The following is a 16,407-nucleotide window of genomic DNA, read 5'->3' as shown; positions in this document are numbered from 1 at the left end:
ATTACTTGCATCCGTATCTAAGATGAACTCTCCTTCTGGCAGTGGATACCCTAAAATTGGTGCTGTTATTAAATGCTTTTTCAACGTTTCAAAGGCATTTTGGCAGTCTATATCCCAGCGGTATTCTCTTGCTTCCTCTGTAAGTCGCGTTAATGGCTTAGCGATATCTGCAAACTTCTTAATAAACCTCCGGTAGTAAGTACATAGTCCAAGAAAACTTCTCACTTGATGTTTGTCAGTTGGTTTTGGCCATTCCTTAATGGAATCGATTTTTCCCTTATCCACGGCCACTCCTTCTTTACTGACTATATGACCCAGATAATTGACTTTACCTTGAAATAGCTGGCACTTCTTGGGGTTTAGCATCAATTGGGCAGCTTTAAGTCGATTAAAAACGTTTTCTAAATTCCTCAAATGATCTTCGAATGTCTCCCCCAAGACGATTATGTCATCTAAATAAACCAGGCATGTTTTCCAAGATAACCCTCTCAACACATTTTCCATAAGCCTCTCAAATGTCGCAGGAGCATTACAGAGTCCAAATGGCATAACGTTGAATTGCCACAATCCAGATCCTGTGGTGAAGGCTGTCTTTTCTTTATCTACTGGGTCCATTTCTACCTGCCAGTATCCAGACTTCAAATCCAAAGTAGAAAACAATTTACTTCCAGCCAATGTGTCCAATGTGTCATCGATCCGAGGCAGAGGATAACTATCTTTCTTGGTAACGTTGTTCAACAAACGGTAATCCACACAGAACCTCGTCGTTCCGTCTTTCTTCTTAACCAGGACCACCGGAGAGACCCATGGACTCGTAGAAGGTTCTATCACCCCGTCTTTCTTCATTTCCTGAACAATCGTTTCAGCTTCCTCTCTCTTCGCCTGTGGTAATCGTCGAGCTGTTTGACGAATTGGCTTAGCATTACCAGTATCAATTTTATGCTTAACAACGGTAGTTCTTCCCGTCTTTCCTCCTTTCGGTACGAAAATATCACGATACTGCCGAAGAAATTCCCTTAATTTCCTTTTCTCCATCTGATTTAGAGACTGTCCTGCAACTGCAACCATTTGGTCGAATTTGTCGTTGGAATTATCAGATGTTGTCGCCTGACGAATTATGGATGTCACAGGTACACAAGTTCCTACTTTTGTCTCTTTCTTTATGGTCACTGGGTAGTCGTTGACATTGATAAGTCTCACAGGAATTTCTTTAGCCGAAATCACCAATTCCTTTCCAATTATGATTCCACGGCCAACCTCATCGTCGTGGTTCCAAGGCTCCATCATAACAGGTCTCCCTTCGTCTACAATTCCCTGTAGTCGCGCTACTATGATCGTTTCGCTTCTCGCAGGCACGACTGTATCTTCTGTAATGGCTGCTTGCACAGTGTTGTCATTATGTGGATGGAGAAATACCTCCTCGTTGCCAACTTTGATTACCTTATTCTTAAAATCCAATTGGAATCCATGCATATTCATTACGTCCATTCCTAATATAACATCCTCTTCGATGTCAGCAACTATAACAGTATGGACAAACTTTTCTGCCCCAATTCCCAATTGTACCTGGATTTCTCCATGAATGTTGGCATTTTCACCTGTAGCGGTCCGAAGTCGTAACCTCGTTGGTAACAGTTTCTTTCGGCTGTTTATAACTGTCGGGCGTATAATGGTTCTGGTCGCTCCGGTATCCACCAACAACGTATGCTTTTTACCATTTATGTCTCCATCTACATATACACTATCTTCACGACATTTCAAAGAAGCTATTAGTATGAGAGGGTCTTTGGAAAAGTTCTGGGTCGAAGCTGCCCCCCTAAGGCTGACCCGTTCTAGTTTTCCTGATGGTGAGTTTCTTGATTTGCGTCGTACCTAGGGTGCTTACAGGAGCTTCGTACGTGTCCTATTTCGCCACAATTCCAGCATCTGATGGTCTTCGTTTTCTTGTATGTCATGCTTTTTATCATATTAACGAGCTGGTCAAGTTTATCTTCATCTTCTTCCTCTTTTACAGTCCTAACTTTACTGTAACCGCCAGAGGCCTGCGTAGCTGACTCATATTCGAGGGCGGCGGATAAGACATCAACCAGCGTCTTGTGACGAGCTAATCGTAGTGTTCTCTGCATTTCATGATCACGAAGACCATCAATAAACGTTTGAACGGCCAACTTTTCCATCATGTCTTCGGGAGCTGTTGGATAAGCATATCGTACTAATCTGGCAATATCTACTTCATATTCTTGAAGAGCCTCATCTTTCTTCTGTCTACGATTTTTAAGCTGCGACTGATATACATGCTCCAAATGTTCGTGGCCATATCGCATATTTAACCTCTTCTTCAGTTGTTCGAAATCATCGGTCTCCTCTACGGCTATGGTCTGAAGCACATCTAAGGCATCTCCTCGAAGAGCGATAGTCAGGTTTACAGCCTTTTCTTTTTCAGACCATCCATTCGCTCTTGCAGCTGATTCGAATTGTTTCATGTAGTTGTTCCATGACGATTTTCCGTCGAAAGTTGGGACTTTGACATGCACAGAACTTCCACTTCCTTCAAATTTCGGCCGTGTTTCCAACTTACATTTCGTCTCGTCTTCTTTTATCTCTGCTGTAATTGGATTGTTTCCTCTCTCTGCTGTCCCTGTTTCCTCCAGCTTCTTTTCCATCTCTTTCATCTTTTCTTCGAAGGCCGACATATCGGCAGCAACTTGGTTTTTTAACGAAGATATTCTATCGTCGAGGGCAGACATCTCAGAAGTGACTTTAGAGATTTCCGAAGAGATGTTAGCAGAAACTTTGCTTTCCAGGGACGAAATCTCGTTAGAAACTTTGTTTTCTAATGACGCGATGTCACCAGAAACTTTGGCTACATCAGAAGAAACTTTCGAAATATCGTCAGAAACTTTGTTCTCTAATGATGCGATGTCACCAGAAACTTTCGAAATCGACGAGAGGACAGCATCTTCAAATATATAAGTCTCTGGATCTAGTCCTTCTTCTAGCAAAGCGTTCTTTAGTCGTTGGACTAACTCAGCCTTTTTTCCGGTAGAAGCTAATTCTCTGTCTTCAAGATGTCTTCTTAAATTAGTCACTGTCAGCTCATAAATCGTAGCCATTTTCACAATTTATTTTATATCACACTTCTGCACCACTGTTAGGAATTTATTAATTGTTATGTCTTTAATTTATAATGTCTTTACTAATTTATTATATTGTTCCTACTTTAATTTATTAAAAGGCACGATAATTTATATAAGTTTATTTATCACTAAATATACAATAATTTATTAGTAGGCGAGCGTAACAATAATAATATCGCGAGCGCGAATCTTCTTTATTAACTGTCCCTTCCAAATAAAGTTCCGTTATTATATACCAGTGCCGTTATATCGAATAGTCTAAAACCTTCGATGGCGAAACGGTAAAGGCAAACTGGATTTCCCTCATATCGGTTCTGGAAGGTCGCTCAGGTAAATCGAGGCCTCTCGTAAACTCTACAACATATTAGATTAAAAACATGTTTTAAAGGTTAAAACTATGACTCATATTTTTACGTAACAATACCAAACAATATTGCTGATTTAAAAGTTATGATAACATAAGAAATTAACAAAATAACCCCTGAGGTCGTACAAAATGTACGAGAATTCCAAAATCGCCTCGGTTATTGTCAAGAAGTGAATGGTGGCCATTTTAAACATTTAATTTAATTGTAAAGTACATTGAAAAATACATGCTAAATATTAAGTGACATTATTCTCTTCATTCAACCTAAAGTTTTGTGATAGAGACATTATCAAAATTTTACATCTTTAAAATCAATTTTCTTAGTTATGATTGCACCAAACTTAAAAAAACTTTATATTGCTAAACAGCGGACTAAAGTTCCTTTCTAACAAGGTGCCATACGACCCCCTTTGTTATTTAAAATTTTCGAGGAGGTGTGTATAATTCAAAGGGGGTGCTGGAGGGATATAATATTTTTATACTGTAAATTGTCAATTTAAGAATAAAAATCAACCCGTTTCAGGTTTTTTTCACATAGTACATAATACCGCTAAAAATGAATTTATTCCATACATATGGACCGCATGGTATATGTATCAATTAGCTTTGAGACATCTAATATTAGACATAGCGTAGTGTTTCAGGTCATCCACCCTCCTGGTCTGTGATCTTCCTCGTTTTCGTTTGTATGTGCAGGGTCTCCAATGTTGATAATAATTGTTGTATGTTGATAATTTGTCTTTCCATTGCTCTTTGTCTCTTGCTATTCTGTCAATACTCTTGTGAATGTTCAAGTTTGACATCCTTATGTAAGGACGGGAATAATACTTTTTATTTTTCAATATGTCGCTAAGTTTACCAAACATTGCCATGCTAATCTTGTTTGTCTCTATATTTCTATAGTTTAGTTGTCTTTATTTAAATTTATTATCTGTCCCAAATATATGTAGGTATTAGCTATCTTCTTCTATTTGTTTTTGTTTAACTAGGATTTATTTAATTTTAATTTAATTCTTTTTGATTTTTTTGAACATTTTCTTGGGTTTTTTCTTGATTATCATCACTTTTGTTTTGTTGCAATTCATATTCAATACAACTTTTCTGACTTCTTGGTCGAATTGTTGTGCCATTCGCTAATTGTTCTTTGTCTGTCATTATAAGGACAATATCATCCGCTATCTTAGTTGGTTTATGTATTCTCCGTTAATGTTGATTCTATATTCATCTCATTGTAATTCTTTGAAAATGTATTCTACTATTTGGTTGAAGAAATTAGTTAATCGTATCTCCACCACATTTGCTACTGTCATAATATTTACTAAAGTCAGTAAACACTTTTATTTACAATGCTAATAAAGTAAATACATATTACTACAATGCTATTCCTATACGATAGTTTCTTTAGAAGCTGGCAGTAAATTAATGCATTCATTTACGATTTTTGCGTTGTATGTTTGGTTGCATATCTATTGGTAAGGTTTTAACAAATGTTTAATATCTCTGATTTAAAAAGGGGAGATTGGTGATAATGTTTATGTTAATCAATATATGTGCTTATTTATCTTAGTAGTACTTATTTGACAGTATTTTATATATAAAATAATTTATTACTTACACACAAATAAATAAATTATATATATTTTTTTAAATTCCATCGTTTATGTTTTTGGCTAAATGACATATTTATAATATTAATAAGTCTATTGACAATGTCTTTTTAATACATGTAAAACGATAAGATTAAAAAATAATATAAAAATACTATATATTTTTTTATTTCAAAGAATTTAGACATTTTTTATTTTTCTCTTTTCTCATGGTACATGTTTGGGGGCCGTATAGATCAGGTAGAATACAGAATCCTTGCAAGCTTAGGGCCTCATAGCAAGGTGACCAATCTCTTTTCACAGTTTTTTTGTCATAAAAAGGTGCAAGTTATGGAGTTTGAAGATCAAAACCCCCCATAAAAACAAAAATAATAATTGACGAGCATTTTCTAGAACTGATACTAAACGATTAAATAAACAAATACTATTATTTATTTATTTTTGCTTCTGGCTCTCTTCCTATCACTTATCCTTTTTCTTCTCTTTTCACTTTAATTTTAATGATTAAAATTTGTTTCTGCATTCCATTAACTGGCATCCTTATCATTTGTTCTCGTCAGTATATTCAATGGGTTTTTCCTGCATTTTTCTAAATGTAGGAGAATTTGTTAATTTATGATTGTTGACGTCATAAAATTTATGAGATGCATTGAGATATGTTTTAATCTAATTGTGTATTATCTACTTAGTAAAAAGATATTTATTTGGAATTCGTAAATTTTTTTATTTCATGGATTTGAAATCTTCTTGTTGAGGCTTCGTTTTATAAATTAAGTACTAAAACATTACAATGTATTTTCTAATCTTACATTAAATGTTTTAATAAATTACTATTTAAAGGTGGATTGTAAAGATTTTTAAGGTTACAGTAGGTCATTTTGTCTTAAACATTTATCAGTGTTTTTTATTTTTTTAATTTTCACTCATTATGATCTTAGGTGGTTATTTATTTTTGCCTTATTTTTGTTGAATCTGGTTACATCTGTGTTCTTTAGAAATGCAAGTAGTATGTCCTTCCTTCTTCTTATATTCTAGGACTATCGTTTAATTCTGTTTTGGTTTCTTCTCTACTTGTTTGTTTTCAGGATGCCTTCGATTTGTTACCGCCCCACGAAGTTTTTTGAAATAGAAGTAGATATTTTTTAGAAAAATGATTTTTTTAAATAATATGGATTGACTGTATCTTGAAGTGTTCTGCCACTACAAAATAATAGAAATTATAATAATTATTATAAGGGGAATGGCAGGGATGATATATTATAGACTGTGAGAAAACCTGAGCAACGTACTGGTTAGGTACATAGTAACATCATAAATGAAATTATGGATACTGAATGGATCCAATTATGACCATATGGTACCCAAATATAGGCCTAAAGTACCTTTCCATAAGGGCTTTCGAACTGAAGCAAATTAATATATGTACAGATATCCGAGCAGCTATGGGCTCCAAGGTGGGCTCTAGGCTACTAATGGAATGCCGAGAGAAACTCGGCAGATGGCGGAACATAACAGTATTACACTGGTGTGGATACCAGGTAACCGGGGAATATAAGGCAATGGCAAAGCTGATGCACCTGCCAGAAGGGGATCAGCTACAAAATACTTCAGTCCAGAGCCGACCGTGGGAGTGCCAAAAAGCATAGTCCGCGACCAGAAAAAAGCGTGGATCCAAAGGCTACATATACCCGGTCTCTTACAGGAAAATATACCCGGTCAAACATATGGCAAAATAAACGGGTATATGCTAATAGGGAAAATACTGCGGAAAATAAACAGGAGTCAGCAAAAAGAACACTTTATGACTTAGAAGTAGAGCTATGTACACATCTGGGGGCCATACCTTAGCCAGTATGCGCCGCATAAAACGAAAGTGTAGGCCGCTGGAGAAGTCTACACGGCAAGAAAACTTAATAATGGAAACAGCTTACTTTACACGTCGCGCGTCGACCAGGGAAACAAAAATGGTCGAAATTACATGGTGGCACAGAGAGTATTAATCTTTATATTACCATTTGTAGGCCCTACCCATGGGCTCTTGTGCTGATGACTGTGTCGCGTGTGAACATCTAGAAAGAATTCCCTTTTAAAGAAACTTCCATAGCCCGAAATGATTTCAATGAGAAAAAGATGATAATATGATTTGAAATGAAGATAAGAAAGATGATAAAATGGTTTATTAAAATAAAAATAAGAAAGTTAATAAAATGATTTAAAATAAAAATAAAAGAAAGATTTATGCAAAATGAAAAGTACTTACACCGTGTTCCTGATAATGCACGATAAAGGGACTTGTTGCTTTCACATTCTACAAATGAATGGAAGATTTTAGGAAATTGCTGCGAAGGAGCTTGGTGACTCGTTTTCTTTCCGGTAGTTGGGGGTAGGCTCTACCAATCATATTAATTTAACTCGCGTCGCTTGACGAGTACTATTTGTCAAAATGTTCTGCCAATAGGGTGCTTTATTTTTGGCGCTGGAGCTAAGAATTATTGCCGGGAATTTTAATATATGGAGGGTGTGTACACCTCTATAAGCCTCTCCATACCAAAAAAGCTCACGTTGAAAAAAAAAACGATTCGATTAAATTTGACTAAATTGAATTAAATTCGATTCTCAGTTTGAACGTACAATACTTTGTTGATAGAAATATTGCCCTGTAATGTGATATTTAACCTATTCAAAAATAAGATTACCTATATGGAATTGTGAAGAATATTTCTCCGAATTTCTCATCATCTTGTTACTGTTAGGGCACGTAATTATCAAACAATCCTCGTATATTCTATTAGTCCCCTACGTTACATGTATACATGTTTGTATAATTTGTTGATTTTGCTGTATTTTTAAGATAAGATTATTAATGGGAATATAGCTATTTTTAGAATCTGGGAAACTAATATTGACGTAAGTACTTTTAACTTAGAAATACGCATTTACAACAAAAAAAGCTATTGGTATGATTCCAACTAAAGACTTTTGCCAAAGAAAACAGGTTTTAGATTAGTTTTTAAAGCGTGGGAACATAAATCGGGAATAAATAGCATATATCAATTAGGGAACTATCGCAATTAAGGTCAATAATAAATTTCTTTACAGTTGGATATTACGAAAAATTTAAATTTCATCCCACAGTATTAAAAAAAAGATTTTTCTTCTAGTTCCAATTCTACACAATATTAAAAAAAAAATATTCTTCTTCTAGTTCCATGACCGTTATAAATCGGATGATGGATATCATGTTGGTTACCATATTCGCCATCGTGACTTTCTGACAGCAGCTCTAAATAATGATGTAGTCGATGTTCAGTACCATTGTCTTTTTCTTGTTCCACTCCTGTCGGAGATTGGAAATCACTAGTGCTATCCTGATCTTATTTACAGCTGATCGAATTAACTCATTCGTGGTGCAGCCAAACCACTCTCAATTTTCACAACAATGGCATTCTTCTACTGTCTGCATTCCTTTTCCTTCTATTTTTACCTGCATTATATTTTGAAGTAATGCGTATTTTTGTCCTTCTAATAGGTGGCCTAAATATTCGAGCTTTCTCCGAGATATTAATGAAAGTGATCCTGGCAAGTCCTTTTTTCACTGTTTTGGTCTCCAGTTTCATTTAATAAAGTTCCCAAGTACTGGTAATTTGATATTTTCTCAATTTAAGTGTCGTTTATACTAATTTCCGTTGGTTGTAGCATGTTCTGACTGAAGACCATATTATATTTGCTTTTCTGGACGTTAATTTTTATTCCTTTATTACAAGCATTATTTATATTCTTAAGTAGTCGTAAGTCTTCTTTTATTCTTGCGACTAGGACAGTATCATCTGTGTATTGACGTATTGTTTACCTTTCTTTTGCTTTCAATTCGTTTGCGTCTGAAAGAGCTTCCTGACAGATGCTGTCATCCTGACAGATGCTGTCACTATAGGCATTAAATAGCAATGGTGACAAGATACAACCTTGTCGTACTGCTAGGTGAATTGCTATTTCTTGGATATGTTTCGTTTTCTATTTTGATTAAAAAGGTTCTGAAACTGCTTTCTCGTGGCATGTCTATGTTAAATATTATGTTTATATGGTATTACGCCATAATTGAATATAATGAAAATTAATTTTTAACTAACTAATGTTTGACATTTCGATTTTCACTCCGGAAATCGTTTTCAAAAAGATTATTTTAAAAATTCTGCGGAAATGTATAACCAATAAGTTGTTATTTGTAGGTTATGTTTGTAAAATTGATAGTTGACTTACTTGTCCTCGATCTTGTAGGCCACAGCATGTTTGTGGTTGAAAAACATTTGAGGGTGGTGTTTTTACCCTCGGAATATCAAATTCTGATGGTTTTGTATGTGTTCTAGTATATATGTTTGTGTAATGTGGGTTTACGTAGATTATATGTTTGTGTATTGTGTGTTGCATATGTATTGTGTGAAGATTGTAGATGGTGTGTTTCCGATTTTCTATTAATCCGCTATTGTTGGTATGTTCTTGTTATTGATTTCTTTTAGTATTGGCAACCAAAGTTTGCTACATTCTGCTGGTGAGTTTGCTAAACATTTTTCTTCGTTAAGTAGGAAGAGAGCTGCTTCTTTGACTTTTCTCCTTTTTCAGGTTTGTTTCTTTCATTATTATTGACGCATATTTCCATTGTGGTGTGTGTTCGTTGTCCCAGACATGTTTCCTGGCTGGGATATCCTGACCTTAGTGTTCTTGCGGTTTCTCTCACAAGTTTCCACTCCACTGAGATTATCATATATTTTTTCTTGTACTGCGTGTTGTAGGTGATATTTTTAAAGCTGCTTCAAATCTAATTATGACATGGTTGGATTTCTTACTTTCTTTGGTCTAGCTTCTGTCATAGAGACTATCGGATTATAATCGAAACAAGTATCAGTTCTGGGGTAAGTTTTAGTACATTTCACGGCGTTTACGTCTTTGTTACCATGATAAAAAAGATATATGCATCTTTCTCTCAACAAATGAAGAATGCAATTTTAATTTTTATATTTTTTATTTAAAAATACCCTCGAGAAAAATGTCTTATTTATTGAATTATGTAGCGTTCAAATCTTCTTAATCTATTTCTTAAACATTAAACTTTTATTTTCATCATCCTCTGATAAGTATTTAGGATGTATGAAAAATTTTGTATTCAAATAGACTTGTACAAACATTCTTGTACAAAGTTTAAAATTTTCTTAGTAAAATATTGATGATGGATCACTTATGGTTTATTTTTATCTTATCATTTTGACAAAAGTACAAATTCTGCACTAACCTTCCTATTGCTTTCTTTCCTAATAAATAAATAGCAAATATTGCAAATGAAGATTATACATATTTGCCTATCTATATATCTCTTACGTAAATGCTTAATACCAGTATACACATGATACAATATTGTTTTTATTTTGATACCAAAATAATATTTTTTTACCATTTTTTCCATGAAAGGAAATCTGTCTTGACTCAGCTGATTCCTGCTTGATTTCCGCAGTACTTCTAACATATTAGCACATGTTCGTCCAATACACATTTTGTCATGTGTTTTATCCGACCTTTAGGCTGTATCTGGGTACATATGGTCAGAAATCATTATCCATTGGGTATCTCTGATATCATTTATGATGTTATGCCCTAATCTAACGGTTAAGGTGCTCAAGTTTCTCGCAGTTTATAATATCCTTTCTAGGCTTCCCCCATATAACTATGTATAAAGAACTGAGATCCAGTGGTACCCCGATAGTTGTCGTTGGTACTTACCTACAGCTTATACTTACAGCCTGATATTTCGTTCTGGTCATAATAGAACTATCAAATTGTCTAAATTTAATATTCAATCTAGGGACTTGCTAGTAGAAGAAATAAATACATCAGTTCAAAAAACACTCAAAACAGTTGAAATACAAATAAAAATAAAGCAGATAAACAATTTATTTTAATAAATGGTTAAAATACAAATAAAAATAAAACAGATATCGATTTATTTCAACAAATGGTTGAAATGCAAATAAATATAAAACAGATATTACAATTCTCCAACATATAATCATATGCAAAATTAAATAGTACCGTATTTTATCAGTAAAGATGTGCTTACTGTTAATTAAAAATCAAATAAAACAAAAAATCTAATTTTTACTGGATCAGTACCTAACTCAAGTTAAGAGAAACTCCAAACTTAACAATTTACGCTATGATTGATTAACAAGTAACGATATTTAGATAACTCGAAAATTAAAAAAATTTGTGTTACAATCAAAAAACAAACCTGCACCATTGTGTTTATCAAATTAAATTTCGGCACAGTGATTATCAAAATGCAATGACTCTGATAAAGTTATGTAAATTTTGTGTAACCTTTTTTGATTACTCTGGTACTTAATAATAATTTGACAGGTTTAGAGATTTATATGGTGATGATACGATTATATATTTCGTAATAGAAATACTCGTAGTAAGATTACTGCACTAACAAAATCAAAAAAATCGCATAAACTAGACACGTCTTATCCCCTAAACAGCCCCCACAGAAGTGGTTCTTTTCTCTGCAGAAAGTTACCAGCTTGAGCACATGTCAACTTTCTAATAATACTATCCTTACTCATTAATTAAAAAAAGTTTGTGTATGTGTGTGTGTGTGTGTGTGTGTGTGTGTGTGTGTGTGTGTGTGTGTGTGTGTGTGTGTGTCTATAGTAGGATCGTTTTAGCCTGTCGCATAAGTAATAAAAGTGTCTGTTCAGATTTGCCTCAGGTAGTCAGCGGTTCTCAAATTAAAAATGTACGGTTTTCTTAATTTGATAATACGACATTAGGGATTTTTTTAATAAAATTACTTTGTATTATGTTTTATAATAATTGAATATCATAATGTAAATTGATAAACATTGAGTATGAAATATACAGGGTCATTCACGCAACATGTTGGTTAAAAGTTTTCAAAGTTCTGGTCGTCACTGGTTTCTGCAAACTTGGAATAATGGGTTATGCAAAGCATTCTTCATTTTTTAAATATTTGCATTCTTCTAGCACTTCCGGTTGTACCGGAAGTCGCCATTAAGTTTCTTATTTTAAATAGAAACTGTGCTTTTTGTTATTTTTTTTTAGAATCTACGTAAAATTCTGGATCGATTTTTATTGGGATACCATTCTCGAAAAAATAACCGTTTTTGAGATATTTAAAGTTTTTGAAAAATTTTTCATATTACACATGCAACTTCAAAAATTAATATTGTGGTTAATATTTATGCTGAAAAAACAAAAATTCTTTTCCAGTGTGTACTAAACTCTATTTTTATTTAAGCATAAAAAAATTTGTCAATGTTAATACTGGGTGTTCAAAATTTTGTATTATATTTTTATTTTTATATATTTTATAAATATATCTATAAAAATATATATATATATATATATATATATATATATAAACAAAGACTTATTCCTACTTCCCACACACACCTTCCCAAACCCATCGAGATAGGTTGTCCTCCTGCGGTACAACCAGCCCCGGCTTTCCTCCGCCCCCTGGTCTTTGGAGCCAGGTCTCGACTATTTCGCGGTATCCCCCGTCAGGCAATGGGAGATTTCCGTGTATTTACATTTAAGTGGTAGGTTAGCCCATTTGGCTTTATCACTACCGGTCAAAGCAATTGTTCGGCGATCTAATGATGGTTGTGTGTGCCTATACTTGCTTTCCCTTTTCTGCACCAAGTGCAGTCGAGAGCGAGCAAGCATCGAATCCTTTCATCCGTCGTCTAATACCCAGTCATTCGTCCAGTCATGTCCTTAATCTACGTTGCTAATCTAATTTTTTTGGTGCTTGCATTCAAGAGCGTCGTGCGGCGTGCCTCCGGCTCTCTCCTGCATGCGGTTTTTGTTTTATTTTTTTTTTTGTTTTTTTTTGGTGGTTGGTACCCTTTGTGTTAATTTTTCTATCTGCGTCTTAATCTATGGACAGGTATCATCACTATCTGACTCGCTATCCGATTCATCTGAATCTTCATCATTACGAATAATTAAAGGTCTTACTTCATCAATAACTTGTTCTATTTCATATGACTCTAATTTTTTTTTTTTTTCAGTATGCTCAATACATTTCCGCCATTGTGCCTCATTGTCTTGGTTTAGTGCATCTTGCCAGAGTTGTCAAACGCTGACTTCGTCGGTGGTCTTACATGCATGTTTATCATAGTAGTTTTTAGTGATGCCCCACACCAATTCAATTGGATTGTACTGGCAGTGATATGGTGGTAGTCTTAGGACCTCATGACCATATTTTAGTGCCATTTGGTCAACGACAAATTTTTGTCAACGGCTGTAACTAGAGTCATAAATTATTTTTCGGGCGTTAATCCGAAATACGACAGGGTAAAACGACTTCACTATAATCGGGAGTCTTCAAGTTATCTCTCGTGGTTTAGACGATACAATTTCTGTAGTCCTTATCCCGGGACGGAAAATCATGTGGCGCTTTTAAATTAAAAGTTATCAAAAGCAGTTTAAGAATTGCAAAGCAGCATGGACACTCAGTAGCGTTGTATGCTGAAGAATAAAAAAAATGTTACAACGTAATTGACCAGATTTAGATGTTTACCGTTTAGGCGTAGAGAACCCAATCCCTGTAAATTCTTCCTGGTAAATTTCATGATTTTGGACTTTTGTATGCTTATGAGCTAAGCTAAGTCCTACATTTGAAGTCTATTCTGTAACTACAGTCAGAGCCTGTTGCATTATCTCTGACTGTGCCATCAAATTTAAAGTGGGCCAAGATAAACAGTTTGTTCGCATAAGCCCCCGATACCAGAGAGGAGATTGGACTTCCGCTCGGACAGCTCTTGGCTACTTGTGCTGACACTGTATATCTCACTAATGTTGCTTATATTACACGGCTCCTCAGTATGTAGTTTATCCATCTACATCTTGTTTCGTCTGTCCCTTTTAGACGAATCGTCCTTGTGAGTTCTTTACGTCTTGGTTTTCTAGAACTTACTCTATCCTATGTACGAGAGGGTGCAGTACCGTTTCCGTAGAAAAACCTGCTCGACGCTCATATTATTGTCACTCACGATATACAGACACAAGTGATTGTCACTGATGTATGGGACTTACGAATATACACCATGTCTAATATGCATCTCGAGCAGTTTTTTTAGAGTCTTCAGTACGAATGACATCAGACTTATCGGCCTAAGGAACTTAGCTTTTTCCTGTCCGGTTTTGCCATTTTTTTTATCATTAAAGCATCAGGAAAAAATTTGAGAATGAAAAATCGTAACTTTCAACCTTGGAGTTGACAGAAAAGTCGTATTTTTTCCTTTAAACAATTTTATTTTTACTATTAAAATACCTATTATGCTTTGTTTGTCTTCATATTCATTTCCGCGACACGCATCTACAGAAAGGGAATTGGTAGTACACATTTTCTTACGAAAAATTTTTATATTTATCACAAAAGTTTAATATTTTCAAAATGTTTTAAAGATTGTTGTGTGAAATGTCAAAAATAAAAAATAGTTTTATATTTATACTAAACATTTATGCTCAATGTTCTGTATTGAATAGTAATATTGCGTCGCGTTTGATGTGCAGCTTTCAACCACGTGGAAATTCCGCATTTCTGATGTATATGTTTCTTAGATCTGAGAAATGTGAGAATTACATAAAGAGTCAAATTGTGGTCAGAGATAATAGAACAAATTTCACTACTTGTGAATTTCTATCTTTGGTCCTATTGTTTTACTAGTTTTTTTATGAAACTTTTTTATTTAAAATGCAACTTGGCAGGAGTGGAATCTTCTAAAATTATCGAGTGACATCACACGTTCTTAATCTATGATTAGAAATGATTTATACTTACGATATCTTATCTCATCTGTTTAAATAATTATTTGTAGCAATGTTCTCGGGTTTCAGTTTTTGTTACTTTATAGGTACAAATTTCAAAAGTACTGTAATAGCGTAAATTTATAAAAATAGCTTGGGTACTTGATTTCAGAGCATTCCTTCTTTTTTGGAAAAACCTCAAATTTTTTCAACATAAAACATAAATTTCAATTTCTTTTGCAGTTAACGGTTTTTAAACATTCGCAATATTATTAAGACTACTAGAAGATATCCACAGTGATATACTAGTAGAATTATTCAATGACATCTACGATACTGTGGAAATTCCGAAAGAATGACTAATCATCCCAAAGCCCAACAAACCCAACGCAGTAAAATGTGAAGAATTTAGAATGATCAGCTTGATGAACCATGTTTTAAGTCTTTTTGTAAGTTATACATGAACGTGACTACGAAAAAATTATACGATAAAATAACACGAAACCAACTGGGATTTAGAAAAGGCTTTGGTACTACAGAGGCATTATTTACTGTACAAACACTCATAAAACGGACTCGAGATGCAGCTGTGTCGTATTCATGTGTCTAGTTGACTATGAGAAAGTCTTCGATGAAATACAACACAGAAGACTTGCAAACATATTACGAAACACAGAGATGATCAGGATGTGAGAATCATTACCAATTTATACCAATATCAGAAAGCCATAATACGAGTAGATCAACAAAAATCTAAAAAGATACCTATAAAATGAGGAGTATGACAAGGATGTGCACTGTCCCCTTTCCTTCTAAATATGTGCTCAGAAGAGATGGTTAAATAGGCACTAGAAGAGGTAAATGAAGGCAATTAACAGAACACTAGTGAATAATCTCAGATATGCCGATGATACGATATTTCTTTGGGGCGACATAGAACGGCTAAAAATTTTGGTTGATCGCACTACACAGTATTGCGAGAGGTATATAATGGATCTGAACACAAAAAACCAAAAATCATGATGGTTAGTAAGAACAAGATTGAAGACGAAAGAATATAAAATATATTAAAGGAAAAGCTTTAGAGAAATAACAGATACAATTACCTGGGATGTGTAGCTAAATGAACAATGGAACCGTAGCCTTGAAATAAAACGACGCATTGATATGTCTAGAAGCGCTTTCAATAAGATGAAAACACTATGCAATGGAAAATTGGGAACAGAAATTAGAACTAGAGTCTTGAGATGCTACATATTCTCTCTCTTGTTATATGGAGTTGAAGCGTGGACAATTACGGATGCAACTGAAAAAAGACTTGCTAGCTTTGAGATGTGGTGTTATCGAAGAATGTGGAGAATATCATGGACACAACACGTAACAAACCTTAAGAAGGATGAAAAAAGAAAAAATAATACTCAACACTATGAAGGAAAAAAATAGCTACTTTGGTCACAAACTAAGAAAT

The 16,407-nt window shown here is 34.3% G+C and overlaps 1 protein-coding gene across 8 annotated transcripts in view; it reads left to right on the top strand.

Annotated features, from left to right (window-relative positions):
• The window catches only part of Atg1 (serine/threonine-protein kinase unc-51-like protein Atg1), an 84,775-nt gene that overhangs the window by 9,021 nt on the left and 59,347 nt on the right, over nucleotides 1-16,407 (top strand). The window lies entirely within an intron of this gene.

This window comes from Diabrotica undecimpunctata, chromosome 1 (assembly GCF_040954645.1).
Source record: "Diabrotica undecimpunctata isolate CICGRU chromosome 1, icDiaUnde3, whole genome shotgun sequence".
In the NCBI taxonomy this organism is placed as follows: Eukaryota; Metazoa; Arthropoda; class Insecta; order Coleoptera; family Chrysomelidae; genus Diabrotica; species Diabrotica undecimpunctata.
Note: the sequence above shows the minus strand (reverse complement) of the source record. Positions and strands in the feature narration are given on the sequence as shown.